Here is a 15,309-nt window from a genome sequence, read left to right as displayed (position 1 = left end):
GATACTTCAATGAACTAGGGATTGGGTCAAATCCTGATAGTGCTTTCAAGAATTAAAATGAGAGCACCTCTCACAGGTTAATTATAGACAAGTAAAATCCCACAGGTGATAAACAGTTTGTACCTTTATGCCTTATACTGGAAGGAAAATTTAAATCCTGGTTTTGTATTTGGATATCTCTTATAACAATGGATTCCTCCATCATCATTACATGGGTGTTTTTAGGAGGTTTTTTTTCTCCTACAAAGCAATTAAACTCCCCATACTGCCAGTCACTCTTCATTTGACATGTACCTCTGTCCCTGGTTTCAGTGTGGTCACTTAGTGAGCACTTGAACATTTACAAGCTCTTCCATGAGAAACATCTGGAAGACCATTCACTTGTGGGTCTGCCACTTTAGTGCTTGTAGGATTGTAACCTTAAAGTATTCATTCTTAGTAAATGAGGTGGTATTATAAACATCACATTTTTCTCCCATTGAGACAGACTAGAACTGAAATCATGCAAAATATATTTTATTTTCCTTTTATTGAGAAATTTGAGTTTAGATACATTTAGACACACCCTTGTGCTTATATTGAAGACACAGAGTTCACTGTAATCAGCACTTTTATGTCTCTAGAAAGAACATGATGATTCTTCAACCGTGGTAGTGGTGGGGATGTGTTTTGATCAGGGCCCAGCTGCATGAGGTGTCATAAAACTTGCAGCAAGACTTAGACCATTCCACAAAGAACTTGCAGCACGTAGAGGTAAAAAAGGAGATGAGGTTTGTAACAAGGCATCTGGGGTCATCACAGTGATGGTAGCATATCACGTCAGTGCCACAAAACGTGCCAAACTTACCCTCTACCAGACTATGGCCAGCTCCTTTAAAAAAACCAAGACTTACCACTCATAAAAAACTCTAGTAATTATACTAGTTACCCATAATTTTTAAGCAATGCTGAAAGCACTGAATACTTTTCTCCCTCACCTTGCAACTCGCCTGAAACATGAGCTTTTGGCCTGTTTTGAATGCTGTTCTGCACCTGCTAGTCAGTAATTGCACCCGTCTGTTTCCCTTTGGCTGAGCCTGGGATTCCCAGACTCGCATGGGATAGTCCCAGAGGAGCCAGGGTGTAGCTGCAAACAAGTTCCTGACCTCTGTAAAAAGTTTATGTTATTTACAAGAAGTGGAGGAGTTTTCCTCTCGTGGTGCTCAAGTTAATGTCAGAGAACGTGGCACAAAAAAGCTACGATCCAACTCACCTCCCCGTTGCTACTGTGTTTTTGTTCCTGCAGCTGCTGAAGGAAGGGTTTTGTTTGTTTTCTCTCTCCCAGGGGCTGCCCTTTATCTTCCATGGGAACAGTTGGTACTCTTGCTGAATGTAATTCACCTGGTTGTTTTCCATACCTCTGCTCCATAAGCAGTTCTGCTTGGGCAGGTAAGTTCAAGTGCTCTGTCACACTGACTCCCTGGAGACTAAGCCTTTACAGGCAGAGTGACCCACCCACTAAAGTCTTGCTGCCTAGGGAAGACCTGAGTCATTTTCCCATTAAGAAAAGGGTTTTTCACTCAGTGGCAAGGGGACAGAAAACATTTCTTTTTTTTCTCCAAACTGGAAAGAATGATTGTAAAACCACAAAAATGGTTAGGGGAATTCAGAATAGGAACAGGAGCAATATTAATCGAGTTAGCCGACTGAACTCACTCACCTTAGCATCAGGACACTCTGTTGAAAGCTCTTCATAGGGACATTTGCAAAACCAAGCACCTATGCCTACGTCTTCCTGCCCTGCAAGGGAGGTTTCAATCTAGCATTGTTATATGATAAAATGATTAATCTTTATGATTTTATTGTGCATGTGATAATTCTGGGGTGCTCATGTTGTTCTAGTTTATTTTCCATGCTACCATGGTAATTTTTTGCAACAAGGGAACAAAACCACAACTAGGTGCTTGTAGCTTCCTTGGCAAAATATCTACACTTTTTAAGTGCAGACTTAAAAAAATCTACACTCTTTTAAGATACCCTAGAAAGCCTGAAAAATTAATTTAAAGGTGAGCTATGATATGATTTTTATAAGTTGGTGAAATAAGCACTAATCTGTGAGGCTTTATATTAGAAAAGGTGATGTGGACTCACCTGGACATTTGACTGTTTTAGAGGTTGTCCATGAAATGTCAATGGTTAAAAGAACTGGTTTGGGAAAATACGTGAATAATAGACATGCTTTGGTGTAGGTAGTACTAACAGCTGAGCTTTACCATTTCACACATTGGCAGAGGAGCAGTTAGAATGTTGCACTGAGACTCGGGAGATTTGGGATCTATTTTCAGCTCTGCGTTGGGCCTGCTGATTGGCTTCTAATTATTCTGCGCCTCAGTTCCCCCATCTGTAAAAAAGCAAGAATGAGACCAACATCCTTTATAAACAGCTTTAAATTCTGTTGATGAAACACACTTTATTAATAGCAATGATACCTTCTCACACAAGCTGGCATTAAAAAAAAAATGGTAAATTCACAAATGTCAGTCAAATCATGTTAATGTGCAAGTGGCTATGGAGAAAATAAAGAAGAGGAGGACCATCATGCCTGCTCCATCACTGCCGTGGAAAATGAGATGTTAACTTAGACTCACCTCTGGAGTCAGAATGGCAACATACACACAGTGAATGAGGTGTTGGTCCATATTCTTGAGGTCTGTCAGAGAAATGCCCAATAAAATGGCATAATCAGCAGAGATCATTGACTGAACAGATCAAGAACATGAACCACCCTCTCAGCCAGGACTGAAAGTGCACCTTCAAGTGAAAGACCTCTTTTCCTTCAGTTTAAACTTGGGCTAGATATTGGCCTGAGTCATAGCGGGGCAGATCTCCAAAATACTCAAGTCAGAGGTATTTCTGCATAGCTGAGACCCCAACCTGCCATGCACTCACCACATGTAGATCTTCATATCCGCCTTGAACTGAAATTAGCTGTCTTGTGCATGGATCCAAGGATCTTGCCCCATAAGCATATTGCAGCATTCTGTGTTAGACAGGTGCCTCAGCAGATTCTGGAGGGCCACAGTTTACTCATTACCACAAGAGGGAAGCCAATACCAATAATATAACTTTATTCATGTATTAACTATGGTTATTATGGCAAGGTTTTTATCCATTTCAAGGCTGTTGCATGTCTCCTTCTCTTTTCTTGTAGCAAACTTGCATTTGATCGTATGTCAGAAACTAAAGAACATTATTCTACATTCCATTTGCTCAATGTCCTGTGAAATGAATTTCATGGATTTGCCTGTCTCGTTTGAATGGCAAATACATAAACCTGACAGAGAAAGTTGGGATGAAACTAAGCTGGTTGCTTTCTTAGCAAATTTAAACAGTCCACATGCAAGTAAGGGGAAGTTCGGTGGGCATGGCACTTGAAAAAATAAAGATGGTGTTTTCCCTCATTTGGGTGAGCATGAGAAATTAAAGACTATTTTATGAGTCATAGACATAACTATTTCTAGTAGTTCTTACCCCATAGTAAGGATAAATTAATTCAGCAGGTCTTCTGACTCTTGTTAGCCTGTTTTGCAGTGTATGTGAGCACCTTCTTTATGGATTCATTTATTATGGCAAACCTGATCTTACTTACTCTGCTGCAAATCAGAGTAACTCTGCTGATTTCAGGAACTTCATTGAATCACTTATCTGGTGGTATGGTATCTGTGAAAGTCACCCTTGTTCAGATCACATGCTGAAGGCTTAAACTTGATAGGTCAAGATTTGTTGTTACATTTCATTTTGCAGCCAGACATTATAATATGCATGCAGCCTTTTGAAAAAGGTCTTTGTGAAGTGGTGAAAGCAGTGCTTTTGCGAACAGGGATTTTTAAAATAGTCTGGGTGTAGCGCAGAAACTGAATGGGGATTCATCAACCAAATTTCTTTGGTTGATATTTTCCTTGTCTGTCTTCTAGATTGCTGCAAGATATAAATATTTGAGAGTCACTGTTCAGAAGATTTCTGTAGAGCATTGCTGACATATGACACTGGATAGAGATCATAATTCTTGGTGTTTGGAAGTCACAATTTTTGAGGAACAGCAGAAATGTGAAGCCAGCAGAAATGCAGAAAAATACATATGTTGAGGCTTCCTGTGAAGACCCCTAGGGTGTTCCCTGCAAGTGCAGGAGAGGGAATCAGGGCAAGGTTGTGAAAGTCACAGACATAGACAGCAGTCCCCAAAGGACATTTGCATAACTAGCTTCTTTGTTAATTTAAAAAAAAAAAAAAACTTTAGGAGTATTTTGGGTATTTTGTTCTCCACACCACCACACTCCCTGTACAGCAGTCATACCTTAAAATGCTTTCCTAGAGGTGCTGCTGGTCCCAGAGAAATTGTCAATTGTTTCCTTAAAAGGGGAAACATAGCCGGAAATATTACTGTCGCCCAGGTGGGCAGACACCTTTCACAGACCCTCACAGTACATTGCTGTTCAGGTATTCCCACACTACTTTTCTTTCTTCTTTCCCTCCAATGCTGTTTTAGGCCCTGGTCCTGCATGTAAATATGCATGCATTTAACTCTAAGTACATGAGCAGTCACACTGCCTCCAGTGAGACTATTCACATGACTAAAATCATGCACTTGCATAGAGATTTCCTGAATGAAGGGCATAAAAGGAAATGGCCAGGTTAAAAATAATGGGTTGGTTTTGTCCCTGATGTAATGCCTTTGACACTAGTGGAATTATACAGGGCTGAAATGGATCCAATATGTCCAAACAAAGAACTATCTCCAGCTCTCTCACCTGCCAGTTTCCGTATCTATGTTTATGGCGTAATCAAAGTCAATCCTCCTTTCCCTGTGCTTGGGTGGCTGAAGCTGGGGGGGAATTCAGATTGCTTTGCACCGGTGGGAGCTGCTCTCCTTCAGGACAGTATCTCCCCAGGTCCCAGGTGTGTTTGCCCTGCAGAGCTGTTATGCCCATGGAGCTTCACCAGCGCCTGTATTCCCTGTGTCCCTGTTGCATGGTCACTGCCACAGGGTGTAGCTGGGGTGGCTAACAACAGAGCAGGTCTTGCCTGTCCTGCTACTTACCTGCCTCTGTCCAACACTGAGCCATTCTGTGGCCTTAGCAGGATCTGCTGATCTTGGGGCGACAGCCCCTCTTGTTTCGATTGGTGTCTAGGTTGCTTCTCTTTGCCTCCTGCACCAGTGCTGCTTTGTTCTGTGTGGGTATTAAACACTCCAGATGAATGCTCGCACTTGAAAGCAGCTGGTATGTAAACATTAAAAACAACAACAATAATAATAAAAAAAAGGTTGTTAGGTTTAGAAGAAATCCCTCTTAAAAATGTTTCTCCCTCCTTTCCGTGGCTGTCCTGCCCCGTGCCCATGTGGTATTTGGGATTCCCCAGCCCGTGCCGTTGTGAAACTCTGACCTGGGACCTGTGTGAGGCTGAACTCACACCTGCAGCTAGACTTCTGTGCAGCCCGTCTATGGTTTCCTCCAGATCACCAAAAGTGTGTGCCATACCTGCGTGCTCACCTAAATACTCACTAACACGGGATAGACCTCTGAACGTCAAAAGTTAGAGAGTCAGGAGAGAAAGGGAAAAGAACCCACCCCAAAACGCAACGCTGAATAAACAACCTCTAGCATCTAGGGCTCATGACTGCTTTTGACAAGATCTATCTTTAGTTATAATAGTGAGTCACATCATTGTGATCTGACTTTACGGTTAGTTTGAGGTATGAGCCAGGCCATGGGACTGAGAGTGAGAGCGAGAGCATCATGGGATGTAGCTGTAAAATTCCACTACTCACTACTCTCTAAATCAGGTTTGAAGAGCATTAAGAAACAGGAAGCGTGGGGGGCGGGGCGGGGGAAGGCATTTTTTTAGTGGAAAATTATTGCAGCGCACGGTGCATCGTGATGTAGTTCATCAGTGCAGGGAGAATAATAGGGGAGGCGTATTAGCAATCGGAGACGGCCATAATAGTCTTGAGCAAAGCACACCTCTCTCCGCATAGCTCTGTGTGCAAAGTGTCACGTCTAACCCACCCCACCAGCCACCACAAGCTAATGCAGGATTTTCTTGGATGGTGCTGTGTTGCTTAGCAACATTGCTAGGCAGCATGCTATACATCATGCACAGCGCTGGCTACTATGGTGTAGCAGGGCTGCTTCCAGTTATTTTTCTCTGCTATAAAATATTAATTTTCTGCTCGCCAGCAGATGCGGCACCAGGAGGTTGAGGGACGCTGCCTCCCGGGTGGACATGTGCAGCTCCTGTTGACTGTAATGGGAATCACAAGCAGCCTCAGGCTGAGCTGAGCTCCTGGTGTGTAAAATGTGGGCACAATTCCTGATATACAAACACTTGCCATACCTGAGATGGCACAGAGGTTGGCTTTAACATAAATAAATAAATAACAAGGCAGTGAAGGCGGTGTGACAGACAGAACAATACATGTAACATGTACTGCCCTACACCTTTTTTCCTCTGACTGGCATAAGCAAATCCTATTGTGAGGACTGTGTGTTTGTGTACGCAAAGAGAGGGACATTTACTCCACATTCTGGGATATTTTTGAGGGCCCTCCATGCCTCATCCATTGTTGGATGCGAGCTCATATCACAAACACCAGTGGTGGTTTTTTAGACTGATGAGTGTGATTTCAGTGGAGTCTGCCTGCCAAGCCCCCTCCCCAAAATGATTGCATAACCAGCTGTTGCACGCACACACACACACAAAAAAAGAGAAAACCAGTTCTATTCTATAAGAAGCTGAGATGTTATTACAGAAGGCAAACAACAGAGAGACTGGTCCCCAGAGCTACAGAGAAGATGGCATCTGCAGCTCACTTCAGGTGTGCAGACCCAGAACCAGGAGCTGTCTTGTCTGAGCGCAAAAGAGGCCTCTGCAAAGGGTCTGCACAGGACAGGGTTTGAATAGTTCTGAAATCTCTGCACCTACAATGTTCATTTTTTGGACATATCATTACTGATACTGTTAGCAGCAGGTGGCAAGAAGGGGGGAATGCAAAAGAGCTGGTAAAAGGCAGCAGATAGTTTCTGGCATCTGAACACGGTGCTTTTCTTCTGCACATCAGTGGACAGACTCATTGTTTGAGCCAAGCAAAGAGGGAAGCAAGAGAGGAAAACCACACTGTCAAAATACACAACGGTTTGTGAGATGAACAGCTGCATTACCCTCCATTTACACTGGCAGATATGGCAGCACTGATGGAGTCAGCAAAACTGTGTTTTGTCCAACAATTATTTTTGAAGAGAGCAGGAATTTAGTTTTAGCTTAACCCACTCTATTGTGGGCACACCTTACTGCATCTTGGGGTGTATGGTGGAACCAGATAAATCAGACTTTTCTACAATAGAGTGGTATGTCTTTGCACTACAGATCCTGGAGGAGTACAGCGACTGCAGTTTGATAGAGAAACTGTTCTCGTGGTGTTCAATGGCATTTGTCCAACAGCAGAACAAAGACAGCGACAGAACTTCCATTTCACGTTTTTTTACCAAATCGCGGCAGACTGAAGCAAATTCAGTGCCCAAGGCTCAGCTCCTCTGTCAGGCTCCTCAATCTTTGTTTGTACATAAAGCCAATTTAATCCTAGGAGATGTTCAGAATTTGCGCTGAAAGCAGTACATGTAACTAACAGTTTGGATTGAAAACTACTGCTACAGACAAGTAAAATATCATCCCTCTTATACATGTGCTTCAGGCACAAGTGTCATCCACAAGCCTGTCCTGGTTTTGCAGCCTTTTTTGTCAGGTGAGATAAAAAAGAATATTTATAATCTGTCTTTTTTTAACCTGAAGGACTTGAATTGGAATGATTGCCCAGTTTTATTGCTAGATTTTTAGCAAGATATTTCTTCCATAAAATGCTTCAACAAATATTGACAGCAGTCACAGTAAAATTTAAGGTGTACAAAATATTTGCAGAATTTCACCATACGTTTGCAAATCTTTCTGTCACTTTCACAAAGTCTCTCAGCACTGATCACTTGACAATGGATGGAGCTGCTGTACTTTTGGTGAACGAAGACCAAGCAAAAAAATACAAGGCTCATAACTGTGCACATTCACTGATGTGTCAAGGAATGGCTTCCCCTTGTTATTCAAGCAGAGGCATGAATTTCTCCAGAAGGACACCTGTGAGTGGTAGAGGAATGCCAGACCCAGTGCACGTCTAGGACAGCCAGGCGCCATGCCTGGTTCCTGCCAACATGAGGACTTCTTCGGCAGAAAGGTACTTTGCTATGAGCGTAAAGGTCATTTATACCTGCTGCAAGACCTCTGTGGAGTCTTAATACAAATGGCAATCTCAGCCCTTCTTGAGGGCTGAGAGTCATCACAGTAAAATTTAAAAGATAAATTACACCTTACCACAAAATGGTGCCAAATACAGCACATGCAAGCATCTAAGTCTGTGCAGAAAGTAGAACAGTGTTATGTTGGGCAGGAATGAAAAAAAGAAACAAGCTAATCTCTAATGAAATTGGAAAAGAAAATAGCTGAAGGACTTTTTCTCTCTGAGTTTCATGGTAAATACCACTCAGTTTTTGGTATCATTAATATCTTATTATTATGACTACTATTAAGCAGTAGCCCCCCTTACTTTTGTCTGTGTTTTGTGGGCACGCCTCGGCATTTTACAAGTTGGAGGTTGTGCTAAGAGCTGGAAATATTGTATCATCATTTCATTACCACCTGGCTTGAAGAGAGGATCCATTAATCTGGTTTTGTAGGCATCTGCTGTGAGAAAGTAAGGGAGGAGGCCGGTACAAAATCTACTATAGTTACTGGGAAACTGCAATTATTTTTTTAAAGAAGAGGCAACATTTTTCTTCTACTTCCTTAAATTAATCATCACAACTTCATTTTTCCCCTTTCTTCTATTTATTTGCAAGAAAAAAGGTTTGTTTTTTTTTTGTTTCATGCTACAAGAGATATCACAGTCTTCTTTCTCTCCAGATGACTCAGGGTCAACATAAACTGAAAAACAACTCTAACAGAACAAGCTTTTCACAGATAAACCCACAAGAACTGAATCCAGTGCTGGTCTCCTCCAAAAACTATTTGCATATTTCCCTTTCCTTTTTATCTACCTAGTATGTGTGGATAAGGGATAACATGTAGTTATGTTCAGAAGCAGAAGAGCTCTGCTATAAAGATGTGGACAAATATGTGGCATGCCAGAGAGGTTACATGTCACCTACTTTACCTGGAAGAACTCTTGAAATTAATATAATTGGGAAAAAAAGTGAAAACCAGCACTTCATAAAAATTAAGTGCAATCAGATAGGATGTGTATGTGTTTGTGGGCATAGCGGTCTCCCTGACTCTCTCTGATACTTTAAAAAACAGTGTTAAAAGTTATGAGCCAAACCCCTGAGAATGGATACATGAAAGAAGCAGACTAGCCTGATCATTTGCCCCCTCTGCACTGTGTTTTAGGACAAGTTTTTAATTAAACAGTCACCTGCTATTTGTTCATAGAATACCCACCTCATCGACTTGAAGCAGATGGTGACCACTGAATAGTGTTTTCAGATCCCTGTCTGTCAGGCTGAAAATGTGATAGAAATGCCTTCAAGAAACTTCCCAGTGAAGGACTGGAAGCATACATACAGAGTATAATGTAGAAGTCACAAGCTAACCAGTGAAGAAGAAAAGGAAAAAGTCAACTTGTTCTTTAGCTCAGTGCTGTTGGTCCTGAGCACTGAATGTGGTAGGTGTTCTTAGATAAAAGAATATCTGATCTTGTAAGAGAAGGATATAATAATTCAAATACACTAAAAGGCTTGTTAAACCTATTTGGACCATCATCATCATCTCATCAGACTTCCTGCAAAATTCAGGCCATTGATCCTCAAACTACAGTTCCTCCCTTCACCCTCTGACTACTGTTTGAGCTATAATATGTGTGACTTTACTGTGATCATATTCTTTTGATGCTTATTTTAAATGTGTTGCTTGCATTTGGCCTTGCACTTTTGATTAGATGTTGCAGGGTAGCCAGCCCAGGTTTGCTCACAAAGATATGCACAAAGGCTTTGTATGCAAAGTTATATTTTAGGTATTGCTAGAAGCAGTCTCACATTTATTATGTTTTGGGTTTTTTTATATTTACTTTTATTTATATTTACCCTTAATTTTATTTAAACATCTATTTATGTTTATATTTCAAATTGCAGTGAATTGAAAAATGATCAAAAAATTATGGGTTCTTTTTTTTTTTTTTTTTTTTTTTGAAGAAACACTCCTCCTAAGAAGAGAAGAAAAAGAAGTCAGGATTTTTGTAGATGTAGACATTTCAGGATGTTTTTCCTTCTTTAAATAAGGGGAAAATGAAAATAAAAATAGTAGAACTCCTTCCTTTATTCAGTCATTTTTAATACCAGAGCCCTAAAAGCTGGTTTGGAAGATGAACATGCATTACAGAAATATCTAAGCATGCATTTTTTTGCCTGGTCCTGGATCAGTGACAGTAACACCCTCCTGGATATTTTTCCAATACAGGGGAGGCTGCTGATTGCTGGTTTATAGATGTTGGGGCCATTTTTTTGTTCCTTAAAATCGTGTTAATGTTGCTGCTATCTCACAGTATAAAACCATGCCGTTGCTATGAAGAATTCACTGAAAAACTCAGTTATTGAAAAACAGTTACAGAAATCTTTCTGATTCATGAATGTAGCTGTACTGGTTAGGGGTAATAGCAGCACTACCATAGCCAGCTTACTCTCTGTCAATAAATCTGTTGTTTCAGTCTGGGTGAGTAATGTGATCTAGCTTTTGATATTACAATGTTGTTCTGCGTAGCAACATTTGTGTTCAGGTGTAACATGAACCCATGGTTGACAGCGTGTCAATGAAAGTGATGCCAACCTATCCTTTAGTCAGCATGTCATTGTGCTCCTTACTGCAGCAAATTGTACATCCTTGTAATATATGTTATGTAGTCAATGCTTTTTTTTGCTTTTTAGTTTGGAAAAAAGAGAGAGTTTGAGTGTGATCTCATGGGGCACATGGGGCTCATGGGGCTGAGATGCCCTGTGAAGATCACAGGTAATTTAGTTAGAACTGTTGGAGCTGCATTGCTCTAAAAGTGGAGAAGGGCTTGAAGAATTAACCCATGGTTTAATTTACACGGCAGTAATTTTCTTGCAACTCTATTCACTTCGTTGGTGTTAGGAGGACAGAAGTTTCCAACTCCTCGCACAGGCTCCCTGTTGCATAGACAGCCTAAAATTTGTTGCTGGCTTCTTGTCACACTGACTTCCCCTTGATGACCTTTGTGGTCCTGTTTCCAGCCTTGACAATCCACTAAAATTCATGTTAAATTCTACCTGCAGGTTGGAAGGACTGCTGTTGATCTTCAAGTTTCAAGAGCTATTCATTGCCTCTGACTGTCACATTCAGTCCTTCCTCCCAGGTGTTTTCCTCTTCTCCCATAGCTTCAGTTTGTATTTGATGAACAGTGACCTCTTCAGAGGAATCTCATTTAATTTATCTTTAAAATGTCTTTCAAACCACTCCGATGGTATAAACAAAAAATAAAAGTTATTATTTATGAGTTGCACATTGTAATCCACTAAACAGTTCTGAAGAGCAAGTCGCAGGAAACAGGGTTGGGAAAATCTATTCGCTCATCAGCCCCTGTTGGTGCTTAGCTGCTTCTCCACAGGATATTGTCAAGTGTTTTTTCCAGCTGATGTTTAACTGGCCTGTTCTGACTGGCCAGATTAAACATTCCCATGTGGATTCCCGTTGAGGGGGGTGTCTATTGCAATAAATGCTGTGAATACCCTTGAGCTCAGCTAGCCTTCTCTGGGCTTTGCTGCCTTTTTGGAAGGTGCCAGCAAAGGAAAATCAATACGGAACATGTAAAATTGCTGGCCAGGGGTTTGGAATAACTTCTGATGCAAAGAAGAAAGATAAAGCCCCCATTTCTGGGAGAAATTTTTCCAGTATTTAAATTTAAACAGGGTTAATTTGGGAACAGAAAGTTCTAGAATGGACATATCTGTTTCCAGGAAAAAAAAAAAAAAAGGAGAAAAAAAAGACATGTATTTCTCAATCAGCTAAAATGTCCCTGGCCATATGTATTGGCATTCTGACACCTCTTTCCACACAAAACTAACCCTGGATTTAAGAAAGCAAGTAATTATTTGCTGAAAGTTAAGTCTAGAAATAAATCTTTTCAGGATCCAAGTCTTGTTAAATATTTTGTGGTGGTTGTGTTTGATGGACTGGACAGAAGAAAGCGTGCAAATTTCAGATTTTTAGTTCTAATTAATTATTAGGAGGGAGAAAATATTCCCTGAGTTTCCTTCTCCTTTTTCTTTTATTGTTCAAACACTTTGTATGGACAAATTCTACAGCTGCAGAATTGTAGAAAATATTGGACCGGTGATGATGGTTAACAGCTGGAATGGTTCAAGTGCTAATTAGATGTGATATAGAGAAAAAGGACTAAACAACGGCTGCTAACATAATGGTCAAAATAAGGAATTATAGGTCAGATTTTTTAGGATTTAAACAGGATTTTAAGAGAATCTATTTTCAACAGAAACATAACAGTTAAAATCTGCCACTGTTTCTGTGTGCTCAACATCTCATCCAAAAGCAGGACTGTCACATGTCCAGATATACCTTCTTCCACGCAGAAACTTTGTGCTGTCACAAAAGGAAGAAGGTAAGCATCCACCTTGAACTTCCAGCTGCCAGGCAGATGTCCCAAATCCCATAGGGATGGCCACTGTGCCTATGTAGAATAACTGTGCAAAGGATGTGTGATGAGTCCAGAATGTCGGGGCTGTGCCAAGCACCCTGCTCTTAGTCTGCAGGGTTGATCTGTGTGCCCACACTAAGTTCAGAGCTGTTCCAGCACTGCATGATCTCGTTGTGGTGAGATTTCCCAGATGGAAGAAAGGGAGCCTGAGGTGGATGTGCAAGTAGAAAAAAGGCTCTATGGGTCTTCTCATGAGCCTGAGAGACAAACGGGTGAAAAAATCACCACTGAATAGCCATATATGCACACAGCAACTGTCAACCTGCAGTTTGTGAGCATTTTGTTCATCTGTGACTGTTCCTATGCAGTCATTGAAAGGCGATTAAAGAAAGACAGCCCACTGGCTTGGGAACTGAATCACTACAGAGGGATCTGAAGCTCCATTGGAAATTTTCTAGGGATGCAAACTGGAAAACATTTAAAAAATAGGTCAGGTAGAATTAGGTTTAAGTGTAAAATGCTGGAGTGAGCCAAGGTAGAAGACTTCACAGTGCGTGTTTGTAGAATTTGGATTTTGGCACAATTTGATGTTGTTTGATGCGGTTTTCTGTTTACTCTGAAGAGAGTTACATATATATGTATGTATGCCATTAATACTTCATATACCTACATAAACATATTTATACTTTGAAGTATGTATATGAACACATATATATATATAGACACACATATACACCCCCCATACTTTCATATTTACTTATTTATTTGTTTACATATACATACACATACCTCAAAATGCACCTCTGTTACTTTCCTGCCCACATACTCTTTGTGTGAAACACGGAGAAAACAGTGAGAAATGGTTCAAGGGACTCGGATGCTTGCAGGTCACTGCTTGTCAAGAGATGGTTCAGTAAACACCAACTGAAGTGGCATCACCTAAAAACCTGCCCCCCATCTTTCTTACTTATTTCTTTTTTCTCCTCACTTTCGGACTGCAATAACAGTAGCAGCCTCTGTGTAGGGGATTTTCTGTAAGTAATAGCTGATTAGAGTTAATGGGTTTCCACTGTTTCTCAGGTCATTTGCTCCCCCCAGCTGGCCCCTAATCCCCACAAATGCCTTGCACCTCAACTGTTCCCTTATTTCCTGGAAGACGATGCAACAGACCTTTGGTGTTTCAAATTGGATGAGCCACTTTGAATCACACTGAAATCAACTATCCAATTTTAGCCTAGTCAACCTTTAATCATGACACGAGTGCTTCACTTTCTTTCATTCCCTCCCCCTCTTATATATGGTAACATGTCTTTCATAAATGCCAAGAGAAACAGGATAATCACTTTTAGTTCCTCCTCCAAGGTCAGCAAATCACAGCTGACTCAAGCGTATCTGGTTCTTGTCCTCTCCGAAAGCAGCTATGACTGTGTGAGAACGTAGCTGTTTAAATTATTCTGATTACCACTTGCCTGAGACAGTTCTTCTTATACCAAGGCTTTCTTTTGTAGCTCTCAAAGCACTTGTTAGGGGATGTTTTATGGAAGATGAGAACTAAGATAAAGGTCTTGCCCAAAGTCTGCAGTAGAGCTGGGAGCTTATCTCAGGAATGGACTGGGATGTCGCAGTCATTGCTCCACTATGCCTCATACTAGGTGGGATGGCAGAGAAGCAGAAAAGGGTTTCTGAGGAGGCTGGCAGCATAGCTTCTAACACTGGTGTATCCTCCAGAGGAGTTGTGACTAGCTTTTACGCATCCACTACTGAATGAGTATCAGTGTGTATCTTTACAGGTAGAGATTTACTGCTCTCTGACATTTCTGCCAGCGTAAATACAGGATAATTTCACTGCAACCACCGTAGAATTGGTGAGAGGCAGCACAATCCAGCCCACACTGCTTTTCAAGTGAAAATAAGGGAATGTTTTGTTGAGAAGCACTGAAGATAAAAGTGGCTGTTCGCATCATCAAACTACAAAAATGAAAGAGGAAACAATTGGTTGGTTTAATTAGCATTCATATTCCTATTATTCATGCTGGCTGTTCCAAGCAAATGGCAGGTCTTTACTCTGCCTTCTGTGGGAGCAGGAGAGAGGCCAGTTTCACTCTCTGCTTTTTTGTTATTATTTTTATTATCTTAGTAGTACATTGATCAGAGTTTGTTGGCAAGTATGTAGCACAGATCATAGGCATTCCTAGTGTTTTTTTATTGAAATGAGTAAAATGACATCAAGAGGAAAGTTGACCCAACATGTTTTGTTTTGGTTTTAATCACAAAATCTTGCTGGGCACTGATCAATTCTTTTTCAAACAAGATTGCTCCAGATTAAACAAGAGTAGTACAAACCAAACAATGCAGGGCTTGCTTGTTTTGGACACTGTTATTGAAGAGGTGTAGCTTATAAGCATCCTGCCAGTTTGATCAGTTTAACAGTGCGCAGGAGAAAGTGTGTAGTGTGTTAACTATTTATTATGCCAGCCGCCTATGCAATTATTTGAAGCTCCTTAGTTCATCTGACCTTTAAAACTTACTTTAAAACACAATCGCTTTTGATCAAGTGGAGCATTAAG

The sequence above is a fragment of the Haliaeetus albicilla genome, chromosome 6 (genome assembly GCF_947461875.1).
Source record: "Haliaeetus albicilla chromosome 6, bHalAlb1.1, whole genome shotgun sequence".
Taxonomy (NCBI): domain Eukaryota; kingdom Metazoa; phylum Chordata; class Aves; order Accipitriformes; family Accipitridae; genus Haliaeetus; species Haliaeetus albicilla.
Note: the sequence above shows the minus strand (reverse complement) of the source record.